The sequence below is a fragment of the Arachis ipaensis genome, chromosome B05 (genome assembly GCF_000816755.2).
Source record: "Arachis ipaensis cultivar K30076 chromosome B05, Araip1.1, whole genome shotgun sequence".
Taxonomy (NCBI): Eukaryota; Viridiplantae; Streptophyta; class Magnoliopsida; order Fabales; family Fabaceae; genus Arachis; species Arachis ipaensis.
Window position 1 is genome coordinate 124,885,409 of NC_029789.2, and position 8,202 is coordinate 124,893,610.

Consider the following 8,202-nt stretch of genomic DNA (forward strand, 5'->3'; position numbering starts at 1 on the left):
CATCCAATGTTTAGATTGGAGATTATGCACATTCGAGGTTTGGTATGAAAAACTAATTTTTCTGAACTTAGCAGCTTTTTTACCAAACTGTTATACTTTCGTATGCAACAGTGTCACGTGACGCGAGTTTTGGGCTCTGTTTACACACTCGCGTACGCAGAACATGGCTGCATACACGACATTGTCACTTTTACACTCATGTGTACGCGAAAACAAGCATGCGCACGCGGAACCTTTCTTCTGCCCAAAATACTCGCGTATGCGGACAGTGCATGCGTACGCGACACTGTGTTTTTGTGAATTCTCACTTATGCAGATAGTGGCTGGCGTACGCATGACCCCTGTTTTGCTAAATTGTTGAGTTTTCAACTATTTTCCTAACTTTTCAAACTTCTATAACCCCTGTTTTAGGTCTGATAGCTAATGTTAAGTTGCAGAAGAAGAGTAAACCCATTGAGAAAGTTAGTTAGATATTAAGGAAGAGTTGTGAAGTGAGTAACTTAATAAAAAAATGCATAGATAATGTTGTATGAGATGAGAATAATGATGATGATGATATTGATGATTGGTGATGATGATATTGATGATTGATATTGATGATATGAAAGGTCCATCTGACATATGCATTTGAAACTATTTGATATTGATGGCTGTGAATTTTAACTCCACGGATTTTCCCAATGAGATGATAAATGATTGATTTTATATATATGCATAGACTTTTAGGGATGCGCACACGCAGGGACTGTCCAGGGTTTACTACCGGACATGTCGGGTTTGGCTGGATAACCGACAGATGAGAGTCATCGGCCATAGGGCAGACATACATCATATGCACTTGTATGTTTTGTTTGAGTATGCATTTGTTTTGATTTGCCTAATTTCTTATCTGTAATTAACTGCTACATGTTCTAATTGTTGTATCTGTTCCATAAATGTGTTTTCCCTTGTCTGTCTTGCTTGTGTTTGCTTCTGAGAGATCCCTCTGACGGGTGAAGGATGCGTTGAGTGTTGTTTCATTTAGTGATTAGGAGGTTGGCAGAGAACGGAAAACGAAAAGTTAGGTTAGAATCATTAAACATAGTTACCGTAAATCGGGTTTAGCGAAAACTCTAGGATTTGATTTGAATTGTTGAAGTTTTAGAATGTCTTTGGTTTTCTGGGACATTATTTACTATCTATACAGCCACCTTTACTATACTGAGAATCCTCGGTTCTTATTTCATAAATATTCTGTTGTTTTTTTCGATGCGGGACGCGAAGCACCTCGCTGAGTATGCTGGAGATTCTTATGCAAGCAAAGATCTATAAGTTTTGGGGAATTTTGTTATATATCTAGCTTATATATGTATATATGTTCTCCACTTTGTAAATATTTGTATCTTGTCCATCCTAGAAGTTGACTTGGAAAAACAGGACTTTATATTTTGTCTTTTGGTAAACTTTTGGGCTGTATATATACATTCTCTAGCCGGCCTTTGCTTCATAGGTCGAGACTAGAATTTGTTATAAAATCTTATTGAAACTTTTTATCTATGTATATAACTTGTCTCTTCTATTTTTCGTTATCCCGCTTCTATTCTTTTCGATTCGTGCGCGGCGCGGTTTTTGATCATTTTGTTTAACTTTTTTTTTAAGATTCCTATTTAAATTTCTTTTCATATATGTCTATTTACGCAAATTTTACTTTTGCAAGTCGTAATACCTCACCACTTCTGATTTACAAACTTAAGCGTAAACCTCTGCGTGGTAGGGTGTTATATGTAACGCCCTGGCCCAATAAACAAAGTGGCGTGTAACGCCTAAGCTCAATTCCAAGCAAACGTTACACGCCACTAAGCCCAAGTACGATGCCAACAAGTATCTCAGCAAAGCCCACTCTCAGAATTGCAATTCCAGTTTAAGAAGATTCTGTTAAGACTTGATTTGAATTTGATTTGATTTAGTATCAGTTTTGGGATTTGAATTATTGATAAGTAGTTGCCTTCTTCTGATAAAGATAAGATTTGGTTCGGTGAATTTAAATTTTAAGTAACCTTAGGATATAAATAAGTGAAGATTATTTAAAGAGGAATATCTTAGTTTTGTCGCATAGTTTCTTTTCATCTTTGTTTTCAATTCTCCATGAATCATTAACTCCTCTGTCAAGGGGTTAGGAGCTTTGTTTATATTTTCTATGGATTATTAATCTAAGTTTCATTTGATTTTGAAATGTCGCATTGATCTGCTTTATGTGATTGAATTCTTCGTTCTTCATTCTTTAAAGGATTAGTGCCTTAGTGGTATCTGCTTCATGTTTTCCGATCAATTTTGTCGGAAAAACAAAAAAATCGGTTTCTCAATTTTCAAGTCAATTGTTGTAATTTTCAATTCGATTTATGATAATTTTCGGTTCAGTTCAATAACATTCACCCTTACAACTAATTAGAAACAAAGCTTCACAGTAAAAAAGACGGGCAATACCTCTCTAAATTTTAATTTTTGTATATAAATTATATATAAATTTTAATTTAGTTCCCCTAAAAATATTATTTTAATTTTATTTTATTATAAAAATATTTTAACTCTCTCTAATACTTCATCTAATTCCATCTTAAAATTAGTTAAGATGACAAACAAATATTAATAACTCAATGTAATTCCTAACTCTTTTTATAATCCTAAATCTACTGAATTTGCCATCTTCTTCTTCCTCTAATCCTTTCATTTTCTTCAGGTCTTGAACTTCATTCGTTCAAATCAAAATCAAATTAGTGACCAAATGTGAAATATGTACATATTTTGGGGGACGCGTTTTTGCATTTATTTGTTATTTAAGAGGTCATTTTCAAGTTCCATGATCATACTAATTCGCCTGAGGATATTGACTATCATTTTACTCATCATATGCCCTTCCAATAATGAATATTATCTTTTTTGAACGGGAAAAAACAATTCCCTACGTGTAATTGCTACTACATGACTACTATTTTTATGCATAATGTAGGATAGGAGGCATGAGTGTTTTTTCTTCCATTAATCTCTTTGTCTAAATCATTATCTTCTTTGTCGGCTGCATATCATCAAAATACAACAAAATAAAGGGCGCACATACCTTTCATGCATTTGTTGGTGTGTGGGGTCTCGATGATGGAGTAGCCCACCACCTTAGACGAAAATCACATGTGATTTCCATCAATTTCTCTTTTTTTGTATTTGTTCAAAAACTTTAATATATGGAAGTTGTGCTGAGCCGCCGCTCGCCACGTCTGGTAGAATTGGCACTTTTTAATTTAGATATGGAAAGAAGAATGGTGTAGAACACAGTTATGGAGTGTATGGGTGCTTTACGCAGTTATGGTGTCAAGAGCAAATCAGACCGTCCGATTTGTGTTTAAAAAATTCAAAAAAAATTGCATTACACAAATCGGACCGTCCGATTTGTATTTTAAACAATTAAAAAAATTTAATATTGAAATTGGACCATCCAATTTTTCCTCCCACACAAATCGAACCATCCGATTTGTGTTCAAAGTTTTTTTAACAAAAAAATCGCACAGTCCGATTTCTTCACTTTATAGTTCAGAAAAAATTATCCCACATTCATGTTTAGTACCACCCACCTCCACACCCATGCACAATATACACAGAATCTGCATATCCAAAAAAATTAGCTTAGAACTGGCAGTTTGGCAGAGCCTGATAGTTTTTTAGTGGTCCAAAATAGTGAATACTAAGATCATCACTCTGTTATAAGAAGTAACTTCATATCAATTTTTGCATCATAATTAATAAATAAAAACTTAAAGAATTTCTCACTTCTCTGATATTAATTTAATATAATTATTTATATTAATTATAATTAAATATAACTAATTATTAAATAATTAATATAAATAATTAATTAAATAGATACATAATTATTTAATATAATAAATTATTATAATTATTAATAAATTAATTATTTAATATATATATTTTAATATATTTTTATTTTTTATTAACTTACCACAGGATATGATTTTATTGGTTGTTGCAAGTCTCTCTTTAGAAGGACTCTCAATCTTGATCCACGTAAAGAGCTTTCTTTCCCTTTTCACTCCAATGATAATTGAGTCCCTATCAGAAGAAGAACTCTATTTCTTAGCATTGGAGTTGTTCTTAAGTAGTGTGTTTGCATGACGTATTTAAAAGATGAAATATTTCTTTAGTATTTAAATTCTTAGAAATAATATTTTTGTCTTTAATTGTGTTTGAATATTTAAATAAAACAATTAATTTAGGTTAATCTAATAGTTAATTTATTAGTTCGTTCAAATAAGTATCATGTTAAATCTTATTTTGTACATGTAATAATTTATTGATCAATGATAAATTATTAAATAAAGCTAAAATCTGTAAGATTAATTCTTGTTTTGTGCTGAATTAAGTGACACTGTAAAAATTAATAAAATAATAAAAAATTGGTAAAATTATGTTGTTAGTATAATGATTTCACTACAAATATTTAAGCTGTGAATTTAAAAATTTGATGAAAGAACAAATAGCATAATTAAGCCTAAAAATTTTCAACTACTAATTAATAATTATAATTAAAATAGACAATTTTAACTTCCATCTATTAAAATTTCAAACAAATTGACTATTTTCGAATCTCAGAATCTGAATTTCAGTAATGGTGAATTATCATAAAAATGGATGAGTATGTAGACAGATGAGAAATTTTGAACTTATTTATTATCAGGATAAGTTATAATGCGATTCTCTACCGAACTTTTATATATAAACGTGAATTCCTAACCTAACGAACTTTCAAAATTTTAAAAAGAAAAAGAAGAAGTTAATTAATTTCTTATATAATATTTTGCATTAATATTGTTTTCTTTGAAGGAAAATTAAGAGCACTGGAACATATACAGGTAAATGATGAGTTAAGCTTTCAAGTAGTCTTTAAAATTATACTTAAGCCTCAAAATGATTCATAAAATTAATAGTTATCTAATTTTATCTTTGAACTTATACTCTAAGCATAGTTGTAAGAATCGAACCGATGATTAAACCGATCAAGTTACTGAATTATTAGATTATTAGTGGTTCAACTGGTAGGTCACTGGTCAAACCGGTTAACCCAGTATAATTAAATAATTATATAAAATTTAATTTTTTTTATTATAAGTACTTTTATTTTGTTTTTATAAAAATAATTATCATTTTTTAATTTTAATACTTTATTAATTAGTTTATATTTATTATATTATTATATTATTATAGGTAAAAATTCACATACAGTTGTTTTCATACGAAGTTGATATTTAAGAACAGTTAGATGATTTGACAAATTTGACTAAATATCATCTAACGATTTTCCACATATGAAGACTATAACACCCTACCACATTGAACTTTACGCTTAAGTCGTAAAACAGAGGTGATGTGGTATTACGACTTCTAAAATAAAATATGTACATGTAATAGCAGAAAGATTATAATATACTAGGAGCCTTGAAGAATAGGGGAAATAAAAATCGCGAAATAAAAGCGCAACACTCAGGAAACGAGTTAACTTGCGTACTAAGAAAGCTATAACCATCAAACATAAGATTATAAAAGTAGGAATAGAGTGCCAAATATACAAAATAACAAGCTCCTAACTCAGCCCGCGAAGTCAAGGCAGGCCGGAGAATATTTACACATATACATAAACATATCCAAAACCCAAATATACATAAACAAAATTCGGCCTCTCCATAAACCTCTAAGAGGATAAAAAAGAATAAGTTATGCGGAGAGAAAGCTAAGTATATATATACATATATATACATCACTGTACAACAAAATAACCTAGTAACCACTTTGCCTCAGGGGTCCAGACGCCTAACGAGATGCCTCTCGACCTGCATCTGAAAAATAACAACATAGTATGGAATGAGAACCGGAGGTTCTCAGTATGGTAAAGGTGCCACAAACATAATATATAAGGTCATGGGAATGCCAGGGGCAATCCTAGAACGCTGACACTCAGATTATAGAGCTTAAAGTATTAAACAGGAGCCATAAAAGGTGGTTTTCAAAGAGTATCTAAGTGATGAGGGGATAATTTATACGCTTTTTGACATTGTTTTTAGTATATTTTTAGTATGATCTAGTTACTTTTAGGGATGTTTTCATTAGTTTTTATGTTAAATTCACATTTCTGGACTTTACTATGAGTTTGTGTGTTTTTCTGTGATTTCAGGTATTTTCTGGCTGAAATTGAGGGACTTGAGCAGAAATCAGATTCAGAAGTTGAAGAAGGACTGCTGATGCTGTTGGATTCTGACCTCCCTGCACTCAAAATAGATTTTCTGGAGCTACAGAACTCGAAATGGCGTTCTTCTAATTGTGTTAGAAAGTAGACATCCAGGGCTTTCCAGCAATATATAATAGTCCATACTTTGGCCAAGTTTAAACGACGTAAACTGGCGTTCAACGCCAGCTTCCTGCCCAAATCTGGCGTCCAGCGCCAGAAAAGGATCCAAAACCAGAGTTGAACGCCAGAAATGGATCAAAACCTGGCGTTCAACTCCACAAATGGCCTCTGCACATGGAAAGCTAAAGCTCAGCCCAAACACACACTAAGTGGGCTCCGAAAGTGGATTTATGCATCAATTACTTACTCATGTAAACCCTAGTAGCTAGTTTATTATAAATAGGACCTTTCACTATTGTATTAGGTATCTCTGGTCTCAGTTTTAATCCATTGTTCATCTTAAGAGACTATTGATCACGTTTTAGGGGGCTGGCCATCTCGGCCATGCCTGGACCTTTCACTTATGTATTCTCAACGGTAGAGTTTCTACACTCCATAGATTAAGGTGCAATGATTTACATAAGTACCTCTATCCCTATTCTATTAATTAGTATTCGAAAACACCATTATCACTTTATATCTGCCTGACTGAGATTTACAAGGTGACCATAGCTTGCTTCATACCAACAATCTCCGTGGGATTCGACCCTTACTCACGTAAGGTATTACTTGGACGACCCAGTGCACTTGCTGGTTAGTTGTATGGAAGTTGTGAACCATGGTATTGGCACCATGTTCTTGGCGCCATTGCCAGAGAAAGAAGGAGCCATGAATTTTACATCATTAAAGTGTAATCACGATTACGCGTACCAAGTTGCTCACGTTGCCAGGAATTGTTCGAGCCTGGACATCACAATTTCGTGCACCAAGTTTTTGGCGCCGTTGCCGGGGATTGTTTGAGTTTGGACAACTGACGGTTCATCTTGTTGCTCAGATTAGGTAATTTTCTTTTTATTTTCTTTTCAAAAAATTTTCAAAAATCTTTCAAAAAATTTTCTTTTGTTTTCGAAAAAAAAAAATAAAATAAAAATAAAAATGTTTTCAAAAATTTATTCAAAATTTTTAAAGAATGAATTCTAGTGTTTCATGAAGCATGTAAAGCCTGGCTGGCTGTAAAGCCATGTCTAATTCCTTTGGGAATGAGTATGTCAGGCGTGTCATGTCAGAATTACATGCTGAAGCTTGGCTGGCCATTGGCCATGTCTAGTGTTTTGGACCGAAGCTTTCATTGAAAGCTTGGCTGGCTAGTGAGCCATGTCTAATTCCTGGACTGAAACTTTAGACTAACACTGCAAGATTCCTGGAATTCATATTAAAAATTTTGGAATCCTTATTTTCCTTTTTCAATTAATTTTTGAAAAATCCAAAAAATTAGAAAATCATAAAAAAAAATCAAAAAATATTTTGTGTTTCTTGTTTGAGTCTTGAGTCATATCATAAGTTTGGTGTCACTTGCATCTGCATCTTGCATTTTTCGAAAATTTATGCATCCATAGTGTTCTTCATGATCTTCAAGTTGTTCTTGGTAAGTCTTCTTGTTTGATCTTTGCATTTGCATGTTTTGTGTCTTTTCTTGTTTTTCATATGCATTCTTGAATTCTTAGTGTGTAAGCATTAAATAATTCTAAGTTTGGTGTCTTGCATGTTTTCTTTGCATTAAAAATTTTTCAAAAATATGTTCTTGGTGTTCATCATGATCTTCAAAGTGTTCTTGGTGTTCATCTTGACATTCATAGCATTCTTGCATACATTCATTGCTTTGATCTAAAAATTTCATGCATTGTATCTTTTTGTTGTTTTTCTCTCTCATCATAAAAATTCAAAAATAAAAAAAAATATCTTTCCCTTTTTCTCTCATCAAATTCGAAAATTTG